General features: G+C 47.3%; 1 long non-coding RNA gene across 2 annotated transcripts; it reads right to left on the bottom strand.

Moving 5' to 3' along the window:
* Window positions 1–20,988: 20,988 nt before the first annotated feature.
* Window positions 20,989–24,026, bottom strand: LOC136518894 (uncharacterized). Of its 2 annotated transcripts, none has more exons than XR_010774644.1 (4): window positions 23,580–24,026; window positions 22,826–22,973; window positions 22,069–22,129; window positions 20,989–21,348 (listed from the first exon to the last, which is right to left on the bottom strand). It is a non-coding gene; the product is annotated as an uncharacterized lncRNA (long non-coding RNA). The 2 variants fall into 2 exon arrangements; XR_010774645.1 differs by having other exon boundaries at window positions 23,585–24,026.
* Between the last annotated feature and the right edge of the window lie 1,811 nt (window positions 24,027–25,837).

Here is a 25,837-nt window from a genome sequence, read left to right as displayed (position 1 = left end):
AAGAACTAAAAGTTGGAAGGTGATGAAATGGAACTGATTGCTCAACTCTTGTTTAAAAGTAGAATAAGTGCTTACATAGACTGTATAGATAATAACTTAACGCGGCCAATAATAACAACCTAAATAAGGACTCACTATTAGTATTGCTTTCTGCTAAAAATAAACTAGCAAGCCATAAAGCTTCTCATATTCCTTGGAGTCGGGAAATTATTCTCACTGATCAGGTAAGTCTTGCGAGTACATTGTGTACTCAGGGTTTATTTACCCCTGTTGCAGGTGATGCATGAGATGTACCTTGTGTGGAGGATGCTTCTGGTGGGCTCAGACGGATCCTCGTCCCTATCGCTAGATGTTAATTTTTAAATTCCATTGTTTATCATTTCGCACTCTAATATTTGGTATTGTAATAATATACTTTTTAAGAAACTCTGATGTATGAAATGGACTTGTATTGTAACTCATTCTCATTATTGGATCCTTGGGAAAAATGTGGATCTTTCGGGTTCTCCCTTGGGGTGTGCCTGACGGATACCGCCCGTTGTAGCTTGTTTTCGGGGTGTTTAGTGTCTGGTGGAAGACGAGTGCCTCTGTAAGTATGCCATTCCGGTCGGTTCTACCACAGATGGTACCAGAGCCAATAATGGTCATGAGTTCATCATTCTTTTTCAAAACTAAAAATTTGACCAACAAAAGCTTTGCGAAAAGTTGGATGTGATTAAGTTAAGTTAAATAAGTATAAAGCCCTAGTAATATGGTCTATGTAGGATAGCGGCACTGGTTTTATATAATTAATTTTCTATAGGTACACTAACTTATGTTGCATAAGAAATCGCTTAGTATACGAAAAGTGAGTGTGCGATGTGCCGAGAAGTTTTACGAATGCCGCTATATTCCGGCTTGAGTGAACGTATAGGCCAAAGCATGCACCATAATAATAGCATCTTACTCAAATTGAAATTTCCCCCCTTCACGTGTAATTGAGTAGTAAATTGGTAGGACTAACTAAAGGAATGCTTTAATAATTGTGCTATCATTTCTCTAATCCCTTGATTCTGATCGGGAGGGTGTTCTTATGGATGGTTCATATCTCTTACAAATGAATCTAAGGTCTAGACATGGGAGGACTAGTGCGGGGGGTGGCTCACGGTCTTGGCGAAGGCCACGGCGAGAGTGGCCGGGACCATGAGCCCAACGGGGAGAGCCATGGGGCTCCACTTTTGGCTCCTCCTCCGCCACCGCCGCCTTCGATGACCCATGCTGAGATGATGGTGGAGTTGTTGGCTGCTCGTCGAGAGTTCGCTCGTGCCATGGACATAATGGCACAAGCTATTGCGGGCCTTGCCCACGAAGGCCTCGGGGGCAACGGTGGGAACGGGGGTGGTGCCCGCCGTCCTGAGGGACCGTCCTTTTACCAGGACTTCCTCAAGACTCACCCACCCACTTTCACCCCATTTGATGAGTCCCTGGATGCGGAGCACTGGCTTCATATTCTGGAGCAAAAGTTTCTGCTGCTCGACATGGCCGACGAGCAGAAGGTACGCTTTACAGCGCAGCAGCTTTTGGGGTCCGCAAGCGCATGGTGGGATACCTTCCGTGCCATGGAGAAGCCAGATCATCCAGCAACCTGGTAGGAGTTCACCACCGCATTTCGAGAGTTCTTTATCCCTGCTGGTGTCATCAACCATAAGGTGACTGAGTTCCTAGAGCTATGCCAGGGGAGCATGACAGTAATGGACTATGTGAATAAGTTTAATCTTTTGGCCCAGTATGCTGGCATCCATGTGGACACTGATGACAAGAAGAAGGACAGCTTCTTTCGCGGTCTCTCTCCCATCCTTCAGGAGAAGCTATACACGGCGAACTATCAGACTTTCGGGGCACTGATGAACACAGCCATTGCCATGGAGGGTTTTCAGCGGGAGTCCTAGGTTGAGTGGAAGAGGAAGCGGGTGGCTATGGGGTCTTCTAGCCACCCTCACACTCAGAAGATACAGGTTGTCCGATGGGGGCCCTATCAGTCATCAGGCAGGCCTTTGTTCCGGTGGCCGCAGCAGACTTCCCAAACTTCCTCCATACAGTACCGTGCAGCCCCAGCAGTCTCAGGGACAGTAGGTCCCACCTCGTCAAGGGTTTGGGAATAAGCCAGGTGCTTGCTTCAAGTGTGGCAAAGATGGCCACTATGCCCGAGCTTGTCCCTAGAACTAGCCAGCTCAGTCTGCTCAACCGTCAGTAGACTCCAGGCTTATCAAGAGGACCATAATCAAGAAGAAAGTGCCCAGCAAATCCGGCTAGGTGCATTTCACAGATGCTGACCAGATTTTGCAGCAGGAGCCGGTGACAGTTGGTATGTTTACCATCGACTCCCATCCAGCTTATGTGTTGTTCGATTCTGGTGCATCACATTCCTTTATGAGCATGGGGTTTGTAGAGCGGCACAATTTATCACTTATGGCTATGTCTTATGCCTATAAGATTCGTATGGCGGGTTCACAATTGTTCATCAATACCCATACAAATACAGTAAGTTTGGTATTAGCCACCCACACTTACCGCCTACAGTTCATGGTAATGCCTGGGCAAGGCATTGATGCTATTCTTGGAATGAACTGGTTGCGGGTGTATAGGGTAGTCTTGGATATGAAGAGGAGAAGTGTGGAGTTACGGCTTCCTTCTTCTAAGGATAGGATGTCTCTTATTGTACCCTCAGATCTAGTCTTACCTATTGCTACCCATGCTGAAGTCTCTCCTAATCTTACCTCCATTCCGATAGTATGTGAGTTCCGGGATGTTTTTCCTAAAGATCTTCCTAGGTTGCCACCAGACAGAGAGGTACAATTCTCTATTGAGCTAGAGCCTGGTACTGCCCCTATCTCCAGACGCTCATACCGCATAGCTCCAAGGGAACTAGCAGAGATGAAGAAGCAGCTGGAAGAGTTGATGGACAAAGGTTTTATCCATCCTAGTTCTTCACCATGGGGTTGCCCAACCATTTTGTGAAGAAGGATGGTACTCTGCGGATGTGTGTGGATTACCGCCCCCTTAATGTGGTAACAATTAAGAACAAGTATCCTTTGCCCCGCATAGATACTTTGTTCGACCAACTGGCCGGTGCCAAGGAGTTCTCAAAGGTTGATCTCTAATCAGGCTACCATAAGATCAAGATCAGGCCACATGATATACCAAAGACAACTTTCTCTACTAGGTATGGGTTGTATGATTACCTAGTGATGTCCTTTGGTCTCACCAATGCTCCTGCCTTCTTCATGTACCTGATGAATTCAGTTTTCATGTCGGAGCTGGATAAGTTTGTGGTAGTTTTCATTAATGACATCCTGATATATTCCAAGAATGATGAAGAGCATGCTTGACACCTTCTAATAGTGCTGACTCGGCTAAGGGAGCAAAAGTTGTATGCTAAAGTTAGCAAGTGTGAATTTTGGTTGGATCGAGTGCAGTTTTTGGGACATGTGTTGACACCTAAAGGTGTTTCTGTAGATCCCAGCAAGGTGCAAGATGTGTTGGATTAGAAATCTCCCAAGTCTGTGCATCAGATTCATTAGTTCCTTGGCCTCGCTGGGTACTACCGGCGTTTCATCCTAGATTTCTCCAAAATAGCACAACCAATGACCAAGCTGCTCCAAAAAGAAGCCAAGTTTGACTGGAGCCCAGCTTGTGAAGAAGCTTTCCAAGCTCTGAAGACTTTTCTAACCACTGCTCCTGTGTTGGCCCAACCAGATATTGATAGGTCCTTTGATGTATATTGTGATGCCTCGAAGACGGGGTTGGGGTGTGTGCTTATGCAAGATGGGCGTGTGATAGCTTATGCTTCACGCCAACTGAAAATGCATGAAGTAAATTACCCCACTCATGATTTAGAACTAGCTGCTGTGGTCCATGCTCTAAAGATTTGGAGGCACTATCTGTTGGGCAACAAAGTGCATATCTTTACAGATCACAAGAGCCTCAAGTATATTTTCACTCAGTCTGAGCTGAATATGAGGTAAAGGAGATGGTTAGAATTGATAAAGGACTATAACTTGGAAGTTCATTATCACCAAGGAAAGGCCAATGTTGTAGCTGATGCTTTGAGCTGAAAGTCACATCAGGATGAGGAAACACTTTTGTCTCTCAGCCATGCAGAGGTATTGGCTCACATTGCAGTGACCTCAGAATTGTTGGAACAGATTATACGGGAGCAAAAGGAAGACCCCGAAGAGATTCCTCACATCAGGAAGTTGATGGCTGAAGGGCATGGCCCTCACTTTAGTGTCGATGAACATGGAGTGGTGAGATATAAGGATAGACTAGTGGTTCCATCCAATGAGGAGCTGAAGAGGAAGATTTTGAATGAAGCCCATCATTCAAAGCTGTCTATCCATCCTAGCAGCAACAAGATGTATCATGATCTACACCACTTATACTGGTTGTCCAACATGAAGCAGGACATCACCCGGCATGTCACGGAATGCGACACTTGTGGTAGAGTTAAGGTAGATCATATGTGTACTCCAGGGTATCTGCAGCCCTTGCCCATTCCTGTTTGAAAGTGGGAAGATATTTCCATGGATTTCATTGTGGGTTTACCCTGCACAACCAAAGGCTATAACTCTATCTGGGTTATTGTGGATCGCCTCACCAAGTCAGCTCATTTCCTTCCAGTGAATGCTAACTATTCTGCTAGACAGTATGCCGAGTTGTACCTGGACTGAATTGTGACTCTACATGGAGTTCCCCTCACTATCATCTCTGATAGGGGATCAATTTTTGTCTCTCGCTTCTGGGAGCAACTCCAAGAGTGCCTTGGGACTAGCCTTCTCCGCAGTTCAGCCTATCGCCCTCAGACTAATGGCCAAACTGAAAGGGTAAATCAAGTGCTCAAAGATATGTTAAGAGCTTGTGCCATTTCTTTCCCTGAGAAGTGGGATGCCTGCTTGAAGCTAGCAGAATTTTCTTACAATAATAGCTACCAAGAAAGCATCCGCATGGCGCTATTTGAAGCTCTCTATGGAAAGAAATGTCTAACACTGCTTAGTTGGGTTGAAGTGGGAGACCGTGGATACTTTGGGCCAAAATTCATCAAGGAGGCTCGTGAGCAAGTCGTTCGTATCTAGAGTCATCTGAAGGTAGCTCAGAGCCGACAGAAAGCCTACACAGACAAGCGTAGAAGGCCTTTGGAGTTTGAAGTTGGAGATTATGTGTACCTCAAGGTGTCTCCTATGAGAGGGGTGCATCGGTTTGGTATCCAAGGCAAGCTAGCTCCTCGATATGTGGGTCCTTACAAAATCTTGAAGCGGTGTAGCCTAGTTGCTTACCGTCTACGGCTTCTAGATATCCTATCTGCAATACACGATGTGTTCCATGTATCACAATTGAAGAAATGTTTGTGGGTTCTTGATGAGGCTATGGAAATTGAAGGACTTCCTCTCCAGTCGGATTTGACTTATGTTGAGCACCCTGTAAAAATCCTGGATGAGAAAGAAAGAGTAACCAGGAACAGTGTGGTTAAGTTTTACAAAGTGCAGTGGCAAAAACATTCCGAGGATGAAGCCAGTGGGAGCAAGAGAGTTACCTGTTGAAGCATTACCCCCACCTCCTCTTTGGTTCTGATAGTTAGTTGTTACGTCGAAATGTAATTCCTATCTCCTCACACTTGGCACACAAAATCTCAGGTCGAGATTTTATTTGGGGGGTAGATTTGTAACACCCTCGGTGTTACATTGTACTGTTTTTGCTAAAACACTGCATGAGCATCATACTTATGTGCAATAGTGTGTAATAGGAGGCATAAATCAATGTTCGGCACTTGAAACGTTTATCCGAAACAAGAAACAAATGTTACGTTTCATGTTGATTAGTATTCTAAGTGAATTTTTATTGAACAAAAACGTTATAGTACGTTTATGCGAACTTCGATAGAGTTGGTAGTAAGTACTTCGTAGGCGACGATGAAATAGGTGTGGTCAAGGACGACGCTCGCTAGCTCGTATACCCAGTAGGTCGAAATTGGAATTCGACGCGAAACTATTCGAAGTTTAAGACATTTTGCGTAAGTTTGAAAAGGGGTCGACGAAGCCATGTTCGGCAAAGTTTGTAGAGCGACCGGGTTAAGAAGTGGCAAGAAGTTTTGGCATGATTGGCTAGCCTTAGGTACCCTTTTCGTGTAGAACAACTGGTTGGGCGGTTGTAGCATTAGATTTGAGTTTTTGAGCTGCTTTAAAAAGCGTGCACGGCACATGGTCCATCTCCAGGCGCGGTCACCACGCCCCTGCTTGGCCTGGCACCGCTACTGGCTTGGCAGCATGTGTTGGCGCACCAACCGCGCTCCCACTACCGTGTCAGGGCGTGTGTGCACGCGCATGGCCTTGCGCTTCGGGCCGCGGCCGCCTGCCACCATACGTAGGCGCACAGCCAGCACCGCCGTTGCTGCCATGCTATGCCCTAGACACCTACTGCGCCCTGCCCTCGCACGCATCGGCTGAGCCACCAGGTCCCGTGTTGCAGCTCGCGTTACCGTGGCTGCACGGCACACCACGTGCACGCATACACGCACGCGCACTATGTCGTTGCGTCTGCTTGCGCCTTCCCGCTCACCGAGCTGGTGTGGCCACTCGCCTAGCGCTCACGAGCACTGCCTGCTCGGCACTATTGCCATTGACATTGCGTAGTTGCAAGCGCGTGGGGCGACTGCCTACTTTGCCAGCGCACCAGTGCCTGCTGTCACGCTACGCCATTATTCCCTCTGCCCTGCCAGCCTCTGCGGCGATAGCGCCAATCCGACGCGCCTACCTTCCCCTGTCCCACCGTCGCCGGGCCACGCCAAGTCAGCACAACGTCTGCATAGGTAGTGTGATTACGTGCCTTGGGATGGAGTGCGGACTTAGCCACACGTCGAATGCGTCCACTGTTGTTGCCGGCCCTTGCCATGCTTAGTTGGACCGTTCTGTCGTCACCGGTCGTTTTAAGACCCGCAGCCGCGCCATGAAATTCCCTTACCCACGTCCACCACTGTCCAATTGCTTGTCACCGCACCTTTGCCCTATTCCACTCTACCACGTGCGTGCCCTAGTTCGCCCTACCGTGGCCTGCCCAGCGCTACCACCGCAGTCTCGGCATAGCCGCCGCTGCAAGGCCTGCTGGGTGCACGTGGCCAGGCCCACTTGAGCCATCTCAGGTCAAGCCACCGTGACTGGTAAGCATGGGGTGATTCTCTGTTGCCTAAACATGAGTTGGTTCACGCTGTTGAGGTGGTGGCTCATGGGAACACGTCTGCCGTCGTAGGGAAAGAGCCATCACCTGGGAGGGAGCTCGGGACAGCGTCCCCATTCGTTGTATCGCCTCCAATCATTGCGCATTGAAGTCAAGGTGAGCATCGGCTCCTTAGGTTGGGATTGGGGGGTCGGGTGTGGTTGGCGTGCCCGCCTGGTGCCGCGCCGTCGCGCTGGTGCGCGCGCGGGTGCCGAGGGACATCGTCGTGGCGAAGAAGGGAAAGGAGAGGGTGGTAGTTGCAAAACCTGTGACTCAGTGTAATAGTGCTCGTGTTAGTTTTGAGAATAGGGTAAAGGACGGAGGCTTTTTTGCTAAATGCACAGCCCCGCGCGGCACCGTAGTGGGCCGTTTGTGATGGGCCGCGTCGCGCGACGCCGAGCGGGCCGCGCCATTCACTGTGCCTGCGCGCGGGCGGGAAGCCACTGTGGGCCAAGCCGATCCGAGTGGGCCGCGCAATAGAATGACGTTTTCAAATTTCTAGTAAATAGGAAGTGTTTATTCAATAAAGAGTTTAGCTAAACTTTGGTAAATTGTAGTAAATTGTGTAGGGGTCCAAAAATAGTGAGACTAATTTTGTTAGATTCACAAAAATACCATCTACTTGTTAGTACAATTAGATTGCTGTTAGCTGTGATAAGGATTGGGTCATAAATTCAAAACTAGAGAGCTAATATTATGTAAGTTAATATTTGTAGGAATATTTGTGAAAGATTGGTGATAGTTGTAGATATAAAAATTTTATAGTAGGCTTGCTAGGTTGGTAGGTACTTGTTGTAAAATTTGTAGCCCTAGGGTAGGTTGATAAGTGGAGTAGCTATTAGCCTTGCGTTATTGTATATAGCGTAAATCAGCGTTAGGGGGTAAGGACAGTTGTAGTTGCTATAATGATAAATGCCATACTTCATACTTGTGTTGATAGCAATAAATAACTTAATACCGTGGTCAATAGCACTAGCATAGTAGTTAGATAGAGGTACCTTATTTTAAGAGCTATTGTTGCTAGATTACTAAGTATTACATCATCACTTCATGCATGTAGATCGCGAGCTGGTAGGAGTCGTGCCCGTCGACGAACAGGAGTATGATGAGGTCATCGAGGAGTACGAGGAGGAGATCCTCATGGAGGAAGGAGTCCTAGAGCCATTTGGTGTTGACCCATCGCCTGCCCAAGGCAAGCCCCGGTGCATAACCCCTATTTTTAAATGATCATTGAATATATATATGAGATGTGCATATAAGTTACAGGCATTTTATGGAAACTACCTGCATAGATGTATCTACCTATGAGTCCTACTAGTACAGGTCGAGTAGCTGCTATGCTCAGGATATCGATAGCGTGAGTAACCTACCGTTACTCGCAAATAGGTGATAAAATATGATCACTCATGATTAAAAGGTGGAAAGGAAAATAGTGACCGGGCAGGGATATGGTTTGGGTACTGGTGGGTGTAAGGGGTTGTGTCCTGCGGACAACAGGGCATGACTTGGTTACACTTTTTCCCTATCCGTGTTGATTAAGGACCGGTTGTTGCAATGGACGCTAGGCAAGTCACAGATCTATTGTCCCGAGCGCATACTTGGGTATGGGCGTAGGGAAGACATGTTGCTCTCTTGTCGCAGATCTGGCTCCTTCCGGACCGACTGATTGGAGGCGGAGATGGTGGAGGTCCTGACACCACACTGAGTCCGGGACTCAGGAGTGGGGGTTTGGAGTCCAAGTTTGGACGGGGACCTGGACACCCAGGATAGGAGGGTGATGGGTTAGTCCTGCTTGTGCCTGGGGTACAAGCGGGGCGTGTGTTTTCGGGGCACCCAGCTAGGCACATTGGTTCGCGAGTCGCCACCGAGTTAGTACTTGTCTTAACTCTGGCATCGTAGTAAGAACTGAAAGATGGAAGGTGATGAAATGGAACTGATTGCTCAACTCTTGCTTGAAAGTAGAATAAGTGCTTACATAGACTGTATAGATAATAACTTAACGCAGCCAATAATAACAACCTAAATAAGGACTCACTATTAGTATTGCTTTCTGCTAAAAATAAACTAGCAAGCCATAAAGCTTCTCATATTCCTTAGAGTCAGGAAATTATTCCCACTGGTCAGGTAAGTCTTGCGAGTACATTGTGTGCTCAGGGTTTATTTACGCCTGTTGTAGGTGATGCATGAGATGTACCTTGTGTGGAGGATGCTTTTGGTAGGCTCAGACGGATCCTCGTCCCTATCGCTAGATGTTAATTTTTAAATTCCGTTGTTTATCATTCCACACTCTGATATTTGGTATTGTAATAATGTACTTTTTAAGAAACTCTGATGTATGAAATGGACTTGTATTGTAACTCGTTCTAATTATTGGATCCTTGGAAAAAATGTGGATCTTTCGGGTTCTTCCTTAGGGTGTGCCCGACGGATACCGCCCGTTGTAGCTTATTTTCGGGGTGCTTAGTGTCTGGTGGAAGACAAGCGCCTCCATAAGTATGCTATTTTGGTCGATTCTGCCACAGTTGCAGACCCCCTTGTAAGTTCTGCATACTATAAGTACTAGTGAGCTTTTCCATCAGAGGTTTTCAGCAGTGCAACTCGATATTCCCAATTATTGAGGATCCAGTATGTTGCTACTCGGTTACCAAGAGCGTTTCTCGGGTGTCGAGAACCTTGTTTGGGTACTGAGAAGGATGGTGGTACACCATGCATCAGGGTACGTAGCCCCCCGACCACTATGAGCACCTGGCTCAGGTGGTACACCCTATATCAGGAAATGGGTTTTCCTAGGCATAGCCCTCAGGATGTTGTCAATGCCATGTTCGGGTGGTGGCACTCGGTAACCAGAAGCGTGTCCTCTAGGATGTCTGTAGGCACCATGTTTGGGTGGTAGCACCGCTATACTCGAGAAGTCAGTTCCTGATGTATTCTAGCATATGCTTAGTTGTTACGCATCATTAAGTCCTAGTCGAAGAATAGATAGTAAGGACAGGGCAATTGCACCGCTGCCATTCACGCGTCACTATGCCAGTTGGTTTTTAAGGTGACCCGATGCAAGTCATTTGTTAATAGACACTTAGGGTGTCATGTTTTTCTTCGAGACCCATTAAGTAATGTGATCTCGAATTTTCATGAGCCTCATTAGTAGAAGAAGCGAGGTCATTGTCTTGGAGCCCTAAGGCCACTATAACAGCATCCTGGATCGGGAACCACTGTGGGTGAATAACAAACAAGTGAGTAGCTATCGGCAGTTGTGTATGTTACTCTTCGAGCTGATAATAGGTAGAACGAGTGAGCATCATTTTCCTAATGAATAGAGGTGATGGGACAAAGCCTGACTAGCATGGGCACATCATAAAACTCTTTTTCTAGATTCTCAGAGCTCGTACTTTGGTTACAGCCACAAGCTAATCAATTTTCCGATTTCCCATGAAGGGGCACATATCCGCTAAAATAAGGTACTTCAAGCTCATCCGAGTATTAGGAGATTTATGTGACATCGAGTGTCAGAGTTTTAGGATCATACTAGTGACCCTCGCAAAAATCCCCTGACTCTGGTGGGTTGGTAGTGGATGAATCACTACCGCTTACACCTACTAAAGGGGTGAGCCAGGCTGTGTACATGATCTAAGTGTTAGATCACTCGCCTGCACCAGCTCGAGTGATGGTGTGTCGAGTTTGGGCTGCTAGGACCCGTGAGTGAGTTTGCTTACTAAAAGCTGGAGCGTCGGTGCTCGCGGCTCATTTTCCCATGCGCAAGCGTGTGCGGTTGGGATTCCGTCCGTGCTCTGATTCCTATTTATCTAAAGAAGGGGGAGGCATAAATGGGCATAATCTCATCTGCACATTGTTAAGCTTACCTCCCTTTCTTTAACTTTTCAACTTCCCCCATCTTCGTTCCCTTAGATCTGATCTGATGGAAAGCATAGGGAGCTCAAGGACAGAGGTCTCCAGGTGGCGTGCGGTCCAGCATTATCCTCCTGTCCGGCCTGCTTTTATTAGGTAAGTCCTTTGATCGACCCGAATTAGGTGAACCAGGGGTTCTTATTCTCAATGGGATTTCTTCCAGGCTTTCGATTCTTGACGGCAAGTCCTCCTCCTCCTGATTCGTTGGGCAACGCTACAGTGGTGGAGGCCACGACTCCGCAAGCAGCTACGGAGGTTGATGATGAGGTGAGCCATCTCTAGGTGTAGCTGGAGACCGTGCGAACAGCAATAGCTAGGTCGGAGCGGGAGGTGGTTGTCACTAGAGCATCTCGTGCTGAGGCTTAGGCACAACTTCTTGGTAGGTTCCTGGTGAGGTTCCCTATTCTCCCTTCTTGAGGTATCTCATTTTGATGAGTGGTTGCTCTACTTGTGCCTTTTAGCTGCCCAGGAGTAGCTGGTGGTCACACAAGACAAGCTGGCGTGGATGCGTGGAGCCAATGCCATCCAGGACAAGCAGGTGACGGAGGCAAAGCGCGACCATGATGCTTCTACGGTAGATTCATTCGTCGCAGCGATTCGAGCGAGCCAGTACTAGGACCTCCATGCTGCCCTTCTAGAGGCATGCGGTGGTGTCCTTGATGTGCTCTCGCTGGCGGGGGTGAGTGTCGAAGAACGCCTTGGCAATGTACCGAGGTGGTTTTCGGAAGTGATTCACCATACGGTTCGATGTGGAGCCACGTTGGCGCTGGCGGCTGCCTTCCTCTAGAGCAGTGAGGACCTTCATGACATGGCATTCAGATTTTTGGCGATGGAAAAGCCGAACGATGTCGGTGCTTTGGCCGTGGAGTTTAAGGGTGCGGTAGGTGCCATTGCCAAGTCTAAAAGAGTAGAGGATGTTATCCGCTCTGCTCCTCATGACGTGTAAATTGCATTGGCCTTGTAATAAAGACTTTTGCATCCTGTGTTCTTAAGTTGCTACTTCATGACTTGTGTAGTATTAGTTGTAGCTCCCGAATCACCGACATAATACGGTGTTTGATCGGAGCCCCTTATAAAATGCGTCCAAAAGCAGGTCAACTAGAGAACTTTTTGATCATGTAGCCCCCGAGTATCCTGGTAAGTCTGTGCGACCTACCGGGATGCTTAGTTTAAGCTCATGGACGTACCGATTACTGATTGATTTCGGTGATGTAGTCTGCCACTTCTTCCCAACGGGTTGGTGGTTGCAATGTCCGTAGGTTGTTCCTTAGTATAAGGTTGCTTTATGCGTAGAACCATCACAACAAGTTGATGTTCCAGGCGTTCATGAAGACTTCACCTTTCATGGTTGACAGCTTGTACGTTCCTGATTTCAACACTTCGTCCATGATGAATGGTCCTTCCTAGGGGGTGAAAATTTGTTTCTCCCCTTGGTCGATTGGACCCGACGCAAGACCAAGTTGCATTGAATGAAGTTCAGTGGCTGAACGTGCTTGCTGTGGTACTTGCGCAGCTGCTATTGGTATTTCATAGAGCAGACGAGAGCCGTTCCACGATGCTCGTCGAGCCTGTCGAGGGAATCCTATAAGGCTTCCTATACTATGTTCTCGTCATAGGCGCGGACTCAAGGAGAGGTGTAGCCGATCTCATCGGGTAGTGCTGCGTCTGTGCCATAGATGAGGAAGAAGGGGGTGAACCCCGTCAGCCTGGTAGGAGTGGTCCATAGGCCCCACAAAACTAGCTGGAGCTCCTGAACCCATCTGCCCTCGAACTTCTTGAGTTTCCTAAAGATTCGAGGTTTAAGGCCCTGAAGCATGCAGCCGTTCGCCCTCTCTACCTGCCCGTTGGTCTTTGGATGAGCTACCGCTGCCCATCTTATATTGATCTACTGTTCATCATAGAAGTTGACAAACATGCTTCCCATGAATTAGGTGCCATTGTCTCTTATGATTGTATTCATGACCCCTTACTAATGTATGACTTCTTTGATGAACTCAACAGTGGCTTCCGAGCTGGCCGTGGCTACAGGCTTAGCCTCGATCCACTTGGTGAACTTGTCGATCATGACAAACAAGTGATCAAAGCCCCCGGGAGTGGCCCAGAGTTTCCCGACAAGGTCGAGTCCCCAAATGGAGAAGGGCCACGTGATCAGGATTGTTTGGAGTTCTTAAGAGGGGACATGTATCTGCTTGGCAAAGAACTGGCACCCCTCATAGGTCCTCACAATATGTTCTACATCTTTGACCACAGTGGGCCAGTAAAATCCTAGTCAAAAGGCTTTACCTACCAAAGTATTTGGCGCTGCATGTTGGCCACAAGCCCCCGAGTGGATGTCTTGCAAGGGTTTTATCCCATCTTCTGTGGGTATGTATCATTGCAAGATTCCACTCGTGCTTTTATGATGGATTATGTCATCCCTCATAACATGGGATTTGGCTCTCCAACGTACCCGATCGGCTTCATCCTTATTGATAGGGAGGATGCCATGTCATAGGTAGTTGATAAGCTCTTTCACCCAGTCTGGGTTAGAGCCCGCGGCCTTCGTGATGGTGAGTACGCTCGGCTCAGGAGGAGGCTGAGTTTCAACTTCCCAACAGGCCAATGATTTCATGAGCTCATTGAGGAACACACCACCTAGGGGCGTGTCTCGAGTTGAGCCGATCCTTGCGAGGCTGTTGGCCTCCTCATTATCCCTTCGAGGGATATGGCGTAGTTCAAGTCCATCAAATTTTGCCTCAAGTTTTCTGACCTCAGCGTAGTAAGGTTCCATTTTTTGGTCGTGGCACGCTGAGGCTTTCATTACTTGCCCGACAACAAGCTTAGAGTCACCCGAGGCAACTAGTCTTCTGACCCAAGGGTGACAGCGGTCCGTAGCCCTTGGAGCGGTGCCTCGTACTCTGCTATGTTGTTGTAGCACCCTTGAAATTTAAATGAAGTGCATACCTCATTCGGTTCCTGCTAGGGGAGACCAAGATAACTCCCGCTCCCGCTCCTTATAGCATCAAAGAGCCATCGAAGTACATGTTCTAGTACTCTAGATCAACCGTGGTTGGGTCGACATGTGCTTCTATCCACTCAGCGATGAAATCCACCATGGCTTAGGATTTTATGGTTGTACGTGGCACGTATGTGATGCCATATGCCATGAGTTCCAAGGCCCACTTGGCAATTCGTCTGATCGCATCCCGATTGTTGATGATCTCTCCCAATGGAATGGGGGTGACCACGGTGATCGGGTGCGAGTCGAAGTAGTGAACCAGCTTCTTCTTTGCCAAGTACACTCCATAGAGTATCTTCTAGATGTGCAGGTAGCGAGTCTTGCTCTCAGCCAGTATTTGACTGAGAAAATATACCAGTCGTTGAATGGTCTGTATATGGCCCTCTTCCTTCCTCTCGACTACTATAGCCACACTGACCACCTAAGTGGTAGCTATGACATATAGGAGTAGAGGCTCTTCTTCGTTAGGAGCCACCAAAACAAGGGGTTTGGTGAGGAATACCTTGATATCATCAAAGGCTTTCTGTGCTTCTAAGGACCTTCGCTAGTTTGGCGTCATGCGTAAGAGCTTGTAGAGAGGGAGTCCTCTCTCACCCAACCTGGAGATGAACTGGCTTAAGGAAGCCAGACATCCCATGAGTTTATGGGTGTCTTTTAACGCTCGAGGAGGCCCCATATCGAGGATGGCCCTGACCTTCATTGGATTGGTCTCAATCCCATGTGTTGATATGATATAGCCGAGTAGTTTGCCAGGTGGTACCCCAAAGGTACTTTTCTCTAGGTTAAGCTTGATCTTGAACTTTCGGAGGTTATTGAAGGTCTCTGAAAGATCTTGAATAAGGTCCCTAGCTTTTGCTGACTTGATGACGATGTCATCGATGTAAGCCTCGGTGTTTCTGCTGATCTATTCATGGAGGCATCGCTTCATGTAGCGCTGGTAGGTAGCCCTTGAGTTCTTCAGTCCGAATGGCATGGTGACATAGTAGTATGCTCCGATCAGGGTGATGAACGGAGTAGCTAGTTGGTCAAATTCTTTCATCCGGATCTAGTGATAGCCAGAGTAAGCGTCAAGGAAGCAAAGCAACTCTGATCTTGCAGTGAAGTCGGTGATCTAGTCTGTATGGGGCAAGGGGTAAGGATCCTTGGGACATGTGTTGTTAAGGCCCATATAGTCAACACATATTCTCCATTTCTTATTCTTTTTGGGCACCAAGACATGATTTGTGAGCCAGTCTGGATGCAAACCTCCTTGATGAAGCTTGCATCGAGGAGCTTGGCTATCTCTTGTTCTATAGCCTTGCATCATTTGTCATCAAACTATTTCAAGCATTGCTTGCCCGGCTTGGCGTCGGTCCAGATCCTCAAGGAATGCTCAACTATTACTCTCAGGATTCCCAGCATGTCTGTGGGTTTCTAAGCGAAGATGTCCTGATTGTCAATCAAGAATTTGATGAGTTCTTGTTGGGCCTAGTTTAGGCTCCTTCCAATGTTTGCAGTCTTACTTGGATCAGTTTTCTCCAATCATACCTTCCTTGAGTCTTCTCCAGGCGTGAACGAAGGTGCCACGGCCGGTCCCAAGGGTGTGAATTGTGCTGGTGATAGTCTTTTTCTTCGGGTGTGGACAGTGGTGGACCCAGCGGGTAGTCCAGGTAGGCCCGGGACTACCCGCAAATTTGGCCCACTTCGCAGAGCCCACGAAAAGTTTGGCCCAAGCGCTCGCCATCTCGCCCCCAGGCCACGATGGCGCGACCGCAACCCTCGACCTCGACTTTTCTAGGTGCGAGCAAGGAGCGAGTAGCGACCGCCACCCCCCGGCCGAGCCCCGAGGCTCGAGCGCGGGTCCCTCGCCGGCCGCCACCCTGCCCCGACTATTGGCTGCCGCCCCCGCGTGGTCGTCGCCTCGCCAATCGGCACCCCCACGGCCCCACCGGCCGCCGCCCCACGTGGCCGTGCCCGCACGCACAGACACAGGCATAGTGCTCTGTGGCTCCGCCAGTCCACCGGCCGCGGCACGCCAAGCAGCTGGCCGGCTTTCCCAATCGACCGCAGTCCAGCGTCGCCGTGCGCCGCCCGCCCGTGGACATGCCAAGTGACGGTGAGGCGCAGGCGGCTGGGCGAGCCCCGAGCCCGTGGAGCGCGAGCGAGGTGAAGACGGCTGAGCGGACGCGATAGTGCCTAGGAGGAAGGGGCGTGGCTGTGGAGAAGGAGGGGGAAGGGGACTCCGGCGAAGAGCAGTCGAGCAGCGTGTGGAGGTCCTCCTGTCGAGCGGCGACGATGGAGATCTGGATGGGAAGGAGAGAAGAGATTTTGCGGTCAGCGGCGACACCACGAGAGCGAGCGAAGCCCCTTCCTCCTTTGTTAGCTTGATGACATCACCCTACGTCATGCCAAAATACGGTCATTTTCCTTTAAGAAAATAAATACAGATGTACATAAGGCATCCTTAGCCATCCATCGTAAGATCTGTGTTCTCTTTTATATCCGTGTTCTCGAATTTGCTATTGAAATTTACCGTATTGCATACAAAAAATTTGACTAGGACTACCCTCGTTTCAAATCCTAGGTCCGCCACTGGGTGTGGAGATGAAAAGTCAAGACACCACGACGCTCGTGTCAGAGCCCCCGAGTCCTGTCTTTGCATGAGGACGTAGTCCAGCTCGCGCTGCACCAAGTCCAAGTTTCGGACCACGTTCTTGGTGGTGAGTAAATCGCACTAATAAGCATTTTGAAGATCCCCAGAGATAGTGATGATACCATTAGGACCTGGCATCTTCATCTTCATGTACGCGTAGTGGGTACGGCCATGAACTTGAAAAAACATGGTATACCAAGCACGACATGGTAAGTGTCTTGGAAGTCGACCACCTCAAAGGATAGTATCTCCTGGCGGTAGTTTGTCGCTTCACCAAACATGACCCTTAGATCGATAACGCTAAGAGACATCACCTATCTCCCTAGTACAATTCTGGTAATCAGGCCCCTTGGCGGGTGCAATTTATCTATGTCTATCTTCAGTCTTTTGAAAGTGTCCCAATATATGAGGTTGGAATCACTTCCTCCATCCATGAAGATCTTAGTGGCATGGACAATCTCGAGAACTGCGCCGACGACCAGGGGAAACCAAATGACATCAACTGAGTGTTTAGGTTGGTCGCTTTCATCAAAAGTGATCGGGTGCTCTAACCAAAGTAGCCGGGCCATTGTCGCGAGTGTCGTGGCATGAGCTTCCTGAGCAGCAGGTGGGTGTCCTGAATCCGATTAGGTCCCAACATCAGTCAGAATAGTCATTACTCGTTTGAGGGTTGGCTTCGAAGTATCCCTTGCGCCGTCAATTGTCCCCCTAAGGGGTGTCTCACTAGGGGGATGTTGTAGTGGCTGTCCCGCAATAATACTTATAATCTTTGGCGAGATGGATCACCAGGTATCCATGATTTTGACATGGAAGATTCATGTCGTAGCCAAGATTAGCCCGATGACCTGGTTTTTGACTTCGCTTAACGCTCAATCCGTTAGATTTGTGATTCCACTTCGTTATCCGAGGTGTCCTAGCCCTGTTAGGGTTGATCCCAAGAGCTAGGAAGAGTTCCTAGGCATGTGCCATAGCAGTGCTCTTTATAACACCCTCGGTGTTACACTATAAATCTTTTGCTAAAACATGTCATGAGCATCATGGTTATGTGTTAATGCATGTGATATAGTGTATAAATCAATTTTTGTAACTTGAAATGATCATCGAAAACATGAAACGAAAGCTACATTTCATAGTCAAGTTATATCACTTAGGGTTTTAAATCAATTTTTATTAAGCGAAAACACTATAGAATGTATATATAGAATTTAAGTAGAGTTAGAAGTATGAACTTTGTAGATGGAGATGAAATACCTACGGTCGAGAAAGGAATTCACTAGCTAGCATACTTAATAGCTTGGAAATTGAATTTGATGCGAACCCGATCAAGACTTAGTCGATTTTGTAAGTTTGAAAAGTGGTTTGACAAGGCCATGTTTGGTAATTTTTGTAGGAGAATTGGATTATTTAGTGGTATGGTTTCATGGCTGGTTTTGATAGCCTAGCATGCCCTCTCGAGTATAGAATAGGTGGTTTAGCAATTGAAGCATCGAATTGGGTTTTTTGGGATGCTTTAAAAAGCGTGCATGGCACGTTTTGGACCTAGACGCGGTCACCGTGCCTCGGCACTCAACATCGCCGCGCTGGCCGCCCGACGCATGCGTGCACGCCCGCCCGCACGTGTGCCACCGCGCTGGCTTGGCCGCTCTACCCTGCGGTGTCCTTGTCGTTGTCGTCGTGGGCCAGTCGCTCTGGCCGGTCCACTGCCGCCTGGATGCCTACCTCACACTGTCATCACCGCGCCATAGCCCGACGACGTCATGTCATTGGGCTGCCTCGCGCTGACACCGTTGCGCCACAGCATGCGCACGCTCCTCTATGCCGCATCATCACGTCGACCGCACTACGCACGCAGGCGCGCAGCACCCCCACGTGCCGCTGCTCTGCCTGGCGTCCGTGTCATGCTGAGGCGACACAGCGCCCGCTACTTGCCATGCCATAGCCGCTGCTGGCCTCGCACTGCGCCGCACGTGGAGCCGTTGTTCCCTCGCCTTGTCCTCGTGTGATAAATGGCTTCAAGACATGTCGTGATGTCGCGTTCCTGCATTACTCGCGCGCACTGTTGTGGCCGCCTAGGATAGCAGGCGGGACCGAGCTATGCCCAAGTTAAATTCGTCGTGCATGGTCACAATCTGAGCAATTGCTCGCACCTGGCACGGGTGTTAGATTCCTGCTACCGCCCAGTCACCTTCGTCCTTCAATTAAGTCCGACCGAGCTTCAATTGGTCGTTTCCCCTCTGTCGTGCCATTAAGGCCGGAACCAGCCACGACCGAGGATAGCTACCCACCGCACCACCTCTCATCAATGCACCTCCACCACAAGTTCCGCCTTGATCCCCTCCATCCTGTGCGCACCCCACTTTCATCGCCACTACCTTCCTGGCGCCACTGACACGGTCGCGCCACCGCTGCTGTCGTGGAGCTTGTAGTGCGCACGTGGCCGAACACACCTGGTCTGTCCTTGGCCAAACCTCCACCACAGCAGCCACCAGGGTACGCTAGTGGTGCTTTAGGGTTAGCTATAGCTCACTGCGGTGACTTAGGGTGGCTAACGTGGTCGTGTTGCCGTCTCGCGTGGTCACGTGCTGTGGCCACCATTGCCGCGAGCTCTGCTATCCCTGTAACATCGGCTAGGGTAGGCTCTTGGGTCATAGGTTCTTTTCGGCTCGCTAGATTGGGTGGGGAAAGACTAGGTTGGCCGACATGACCGCCCTGTGCTAGCGTCGCCACGCCGATGCGCACGCGGGTGCCCGAGGGTCTGGCCGTTGTGAAGATAGATTGTTCCAAGGGCTAAATCGCTTAAGCCTAGACTATAGGAATAGGGCGCATTGGAGTCTAGGGAATAGCAGTGAGATTGAGGGTGTTTTCGCAAAAAGGCCCGCGCGCGCGGGCTTCCGCGTCGCGGCCCGTTGCCGTGAGGATGGGCTACGCACCCGAGTGTGTGTGCGCGCGCGCGGCGTGGGTGTGGGCCGAGCCGCAATGGGCTGCACGGATGGATTTTGGTTTTTCCTTTTTCCAAGGAATTAGTAAAGGTTTATTCAAATTAGTTTTGAGCTAATCTTTATAAAATTATAGTAAATTCTGTAGGTGTCCAAAAATAGTGAAACAAAATTTGTTAGGTTCATAAAAATATTATCTATCTGTTGGTGTAGTTAGTTTACATTTATCTGTGATAGTGATAGATTCAGTAATTCATTTAGGAAAGTTTAGTATTATTTAGCTTAATATTTGTAGGAATTTTTGTGGCAAATTGGTGATAGCTTTAGCCATGAAATTTTTACAGTAGGTTCATTAAATTATTATGTGCTCACTGTAAATTTTGTAGCCCTAGAGTCACAACTGGATTCAGGTTCTTTGCTGAGTGCCTGAGTCACTTGGCAAAGGCCAAATTACACTCGGCAAAGCCTTTGCCGAGTGCGGCACTCGGTAAAGAACACACGGCAAAAAATTGACCGGTAAAGCCTTCTTTGCCGAGTGTCTTTTATCGAACACTCGGCAAAGGCTTTGTCGAGTGCCCCGGAGACAGTCGGTAAAGAAAAATGACCGTCACGGCGCCGGCCCCGTTGACGGTGGTTTTGCCGAGTGCCAACCCTGCAGGCACTCGGCAAAGATTTTTTTATTTTTATTTTAAAAATTTCTTTGCCGAGTGCCAACCCTACAGACACTCGGCAAACATTTTTTATTTTTTTAAAAAAAAAATTATTTGCCGAGTGCCAACCCTGCAGGCACTCGGCAAAGATTTTTTATTTTTTTAAAAAAAAATTTTGCCGAGTGCCAACCCTTTAGACACTCGGCAAAAAAAAAATTTAAAAAAAATCTTTGCCGAGTGCCAACCCTGCAGGCACTCGGCAAAGATTTTTTATTTTTTTTACAAAATTTCTTTGCCGAGTGCCAACTCTTCAGACACTCGGCAAAGATTTTTTATTTTTTAAAAAAAATTATTTGCCGAGTGCCCCCTGTCCGGTGCTCGGCAAAGTTTGGATTTTTTTAAAAAAAAAAATTCTTTGCCGAGTGCCCTCTGGCCGGCACTCGGCAAAGTTTGAATTTTTTTTTAAAAAAAAAATTATTTGCCGAGTGCCATGGTCACAGCACTCGGCAAAGCTGGAAAAATGTAATTTTTTTTTACATTCCATCATGACAAATACATGAGCAGCAACATAGAAGATTTTTAACACTACATAAGCTGTGACTACATTGGGTATGAGGGTTGTTCTTGAGATCCTGCAAAACCATGATCAGACAATATTTTTTAGAACAATTATCATACTATAGGTACTTGCAGCTGAAGATAAGTGCAACTGTTATCATACTATAGGTGACTACATTGAGTAAGGCATGTTCTTGACATTCTGCAAAACCATTATAAATGGCCACTGAAGATAAGTGCAGCTGGTCAGACATTTGGGTATAAAAAATACAGTCAAGTTCAGAATATTATGTACATCATATTGAAGAACTTACTCAATAGTAGCTTGGTTTTTGGCACTTGCAGGAGCTTGCCACCGCTACGGACACAGCTCTATGGTTGTCAGGTGCCTGCTGCTTTAGAATAGAACCTATCATCCTTTTACTGCAAAAATTAAGTGGTCATAAGGAAATCATGTATACAAATAGAAAGAGCAAAAGATATAATCTGAATTCTCATAAGCAATTTAAAATTCTCCACGGTGAACAAGACAGGAACATAAAAATATGAATTGTACACCTAGGTCATCCAACACTACCTTATACATGCCAGAACAAGATCGACTTAAAACTTGCAGTGCAGCAGCAGATAAAAAATTTAAAGCAAGACAAATCTTAGGCTTGACTAGAGAACTGCATTTATTGTTGTACATTGTACTCGCAGCAGAATGTATGTGTGCACCATACTGCACAAGCTCTAACTCTGCCCCGATGAAAACTGCAATACAACTTCCTCCTATACTACTTGAGGAGTTCAGAAAGGACCCATAGAATCAGTATGAACGATGATATCTCAAGCACAAGTATAATAGCACATTAACACTACCTGATCCACACTAGTCAGTTAACAAGAGCTTTTAGAATAGTGGTCACTATAGCACAAGTATAATGAACATTAGCACTATAATAGTGGCTAGTATAGCAGGTTGCTGGGTTCAGACAAGAAAGAAAATGCTTATAGATATGCACTAGCTTTCAGAAATACTAAACTAGTTCCATTTCCTAAAATAGAGATAATTCACGGTGTAGCCGGAAAGATGCCTAAACCGACATAACACAATGCAGCACATCTGAAAATGACTGAATGGGAATGTATTATACTTGCCTTCTTCTCAGGAGGTTTTATGCCAAAAAAATTCACCCATCGCTAACTTCTCACTTGATTCCTATACAAGGATGACATGACTACTGTGTTAGTTACATTCATGAAATTGTAGAAAAAAGGTAAAGCAACAACGATGCAGAGTAACAGCTAACACACCAGGCATGTACATGCTAGCTAATATGCAGTGCCAAATTTTTATCTCTTCTCTTGGCTGACTATATATGCTAGCTAATTAGCTATATGTGCTTGATCGATCTACCAACAAATCAAGATTGCCGATGAATACTGGCCTTCAATAACCTGCATGATGCACGCTGACCTGACCAGCTCTCCCTATTGTGGCATCAATTGCGCCATTATTGCGATAATTATTGTCTTGAAAACTATGTAGTTATGCATTTGCACAATTTATTTGATGGGGGCCTTTCTGACTATGACAACATAGGATACTAATTCTACCACGAACTGTACAGGAACATCCCCCTAAAGCTATCATAGTCACGGATAAAAGCATACAACTAAAAAAAACCAGTAAAGTTAAAAATTATGAGTAAGAATCTTGAGTGAACTATCTTTCTTTTCTATCCATTTAAAGTGTGATATTCAGATTAATATATCTTTGGATTTCGAATGCCCACATTTCTGTCAAACTATTATTCTCTTTTCTGTCGAAAAAAGTTTGCGCTATCAATTATCAAAGGATGCTTTCTCAGAAAGTCTAACACTTCAGAGGAGAGATTAAAGAGCTTGTACGTACCAAGAGTACAAGAGGAAGCCGGGGAAGCCACAGTTGTGCCTGGCTGGCCGGTGCCTATGTTCGCCTCCACCTGGTGTTGGACTGTTGGTCGGTATCACATACATACACACAAGTTCATCGATCAGTACGTGATCGTCGAGGCTGCTGGCTGCAGGCAGGCATCGTGTGTTCTAAAATCAGGTTCAGAGAACAATAGCTACAGTTCTGAAATCAAGTTCATTTGAGAGAAAATAGTTCACATTTTATCTAGGTAGCCATAACTGCAAGAAATAGGACCATGTAAAATTCACCATGCTAAGTAACATAACTTTATTGTCTGGAAAGGTAAAATAGCAAGTAACACTTCATGGCAGCAATAGACATGGTAAAATTCTTAGCTAACTAACAGGAATATTACTGAAAAGAAAACAGCAAGTAAAATTCACCATGCTAGAGTTTTACAAACACTGGTAAGCACTCCTGCACACTCAATTGTCAGCAGCATTTTCAGAACTGCAACGGCATGCATTTTTTCTGAAATAATAGGCAACAGTTGTCCGTCATGCAGTTTTCTGAGAAATAGATAAACTTGTCTAGAACAACATGGTCACAGACATGCCGTACTAACTCCACAAACATAGTTTCGTAATGGCCCGATGCAAATTTTAGAAAATCATCTACATCAAGATATCAGGTGAACTGTGAATCGTACAGAAATGTAAATCTACGAGCTTCTATTTGATGTGCACTGCTTTTTACATAATGAATGGAGAACCTTACGACGCGAGCAGCTGGAGGCGCCATCCGCGCCGGGCTGCCCCTCCGTGTCGCTGGAAAGGTCGGCCGCGCCGGGCTCCTCCTCCGCGCCGCTGGAAAGGCCACGATGGCCGCTGCAAAGGCCGGGATGGGCGCGGGAGGGGCCGCCTGTTGCCGCGCCGGACCAACCCCGGTCGCGCGCGCTGGACCAGGCGGGCGGCGGCGCCTCCCCCTCGCGAAGGACGCCGGCCGAGGATGGCAGGGGGGCCGTCCAGTCGTGGATTCGTGGATCCGGCGGCAGACACGCCGGCTGCGGCCCCTAGCCGGCGGCGGCGGCGCCCTCCTCCGTAGGGCCTTTCTCCCCCGCTCGGTCAAAGCAGCGCTCGGTCGGGCAGCGCGGGCGGCTCGGGCGCGCGGGCGGTGGCGGCGTGGGCGCGGCGCGCGGCGCGGGGGCGGGGGCGGTGCGGGCGTGGGCGTGGGCGCTTGGGCTGGCTGGCTGTCTGTTTGACTGCCCGGCCGGCCTAAGTTGCTTAAGTCCCAGAATCGGCTCTTTGCCGAGTGCCGGATAAGGAGACACTCGATAAAGATTTTTTTTAAAAAAAAAATTTGCCGAGTGTTTCAGATCTGGCACTCGGCAAAGATTTAAATATTTTTTTAAATTTCTTTGCCGAGTGTTCTAAATCTGGCACTCAGCAAATATTTAATTTTTTTTTAAAAATGTCTTTGCCGAGTGTTCTGTGGAGGCACTCGGCAAAGAGGAAATTTCAAAAAAAAATTAAAACCCTCTTTGCCGAGTGCCTTATCTGTAGCACGAGGCAGGCACTCGGCAAAGACCCCCTTTGTCGAGTGCCATGCCCCGGCACTCGGCAAAGTTTTTTTATTTTTTTTATTTTTGGCCTCCAAATTTTTTGTGCAGCCCTTTTAAAGCACAAAAACTCCTAATTAGAATTTGGTGATTTTTTATGGCTTTGTGATATATTTAGTTACTTTATTTCATTTACTTGAATTTTTTCGAGAAATATAATTTTGAACTACATGTGGTACGAATAATGGAATTTAATGATTCAAAAAATAATAGTCATGTTACTGAGTGTAGTGTGAGGCCGTATCTAGGAACGGACCCAAAATTTTGGACATCTTGTTCACGAAACATGATCGCGAACTTGCGTGCGAAGTGTTTTTAAATTCTATAAAAAGCAAACGAAGTCCGAAAATCATGAAACTTGTTGAGATGTCGTGATATCATATATGGAGGCTATGATAAAAATTTCAGAAGATTTCGTGTACGTTATCATGTACGATGCTTACAAAGCAGGACATCTCTACATGTGAGATCTGATATCACATGTAGAGATGTCCTGGTTTGTAAGCATCGTACGTGACAACGTGCATGAAATCTTCTGAAATTTTTATCATAGCCTCCACATATGATATCACGACATCTCAACAAGTTTCATGATTTTCGGACTTTGTTTGCTTTTTATAGAATTTAAAAACACTTCACACGCAATTTCGCGGACATGTTTCGTGAACAAGATGTCCGAAATTTCGGGTCCGTTCCTGGATACGGCCTCTCACAACACTCACTAATATGACTATCAATTTTTTAATCATTAAACTCCATTATTCGTACCACGTGTAGTTCAAATTTCTATTTTCGGAAAAATTCAAGTAAACGAAATAAAGTAACTAAATATATCAAAAAGCCACAAAAAATCCTCAAATTGTAACTAGGAGTTCCTGGTGCTTTAAAAGGGCTGCACAAAAAAATTGGAGACCAAAAACAAAAAAAAACTTTGCCGAGTGCCGGGGCATGGCACTCGGCAAAGGGTGTCTTTGCCGAGTGCCAGGCATAAGGCACTCGGCAAAGAGTGTTTTAATTTTTTTTAAAAAAAATTCCTCTTTGCCGAGTGCATCCACAGGAGCACTCAGCAAAGAAATTATAAAAAAAATTAAACCTTTGCCGAATGCCGTGCTAGAGGCACTCGGCAAAGTATTTTTTTAAAAAAAATGAAATCTTTGCCAAGTGCCAGATCTGGGGCACTCGGCAAAGAATTTTTTTTAAAAAAAAATCAAATCTTTGGCGAGTGCCTAACAGCAGGCACTCGGCAAAGAAGGCCGTGATCGAACGTCGTTTCGCGGGCAGCCTATGCCGAGTGTAGAGATTTTGCCGAGAGTCTGGCACTTGGCAAAGAAGTCCTTTGCCGAGTGCCCTTATTTGCCGAGTGCCCGGCACTCGGCAAAGAACTCTTTGCCGAGTGCAATTCTTTGCCGAGT

The sequence above is a fragment of the Miscanthus floridulus genome, chromosome 17 (assembly GCF_019320115.1).
Source record: "Miscanthus floridulus cultivar M001 chromosome 17, ASM1932011v1, whole genome shotgun sequence".
NCBI lineage: Eukaryota > Viridiplantae > Streptophyta > Magnoliopsida > Poales > Poaceae > Miscanthus > Miscanthus floridulus.
The sequence above is the reverse complement of the archived record's forward strand: the minus strand, read 5'-3'. Positions and strand labels throughout refer to the sequence as shown.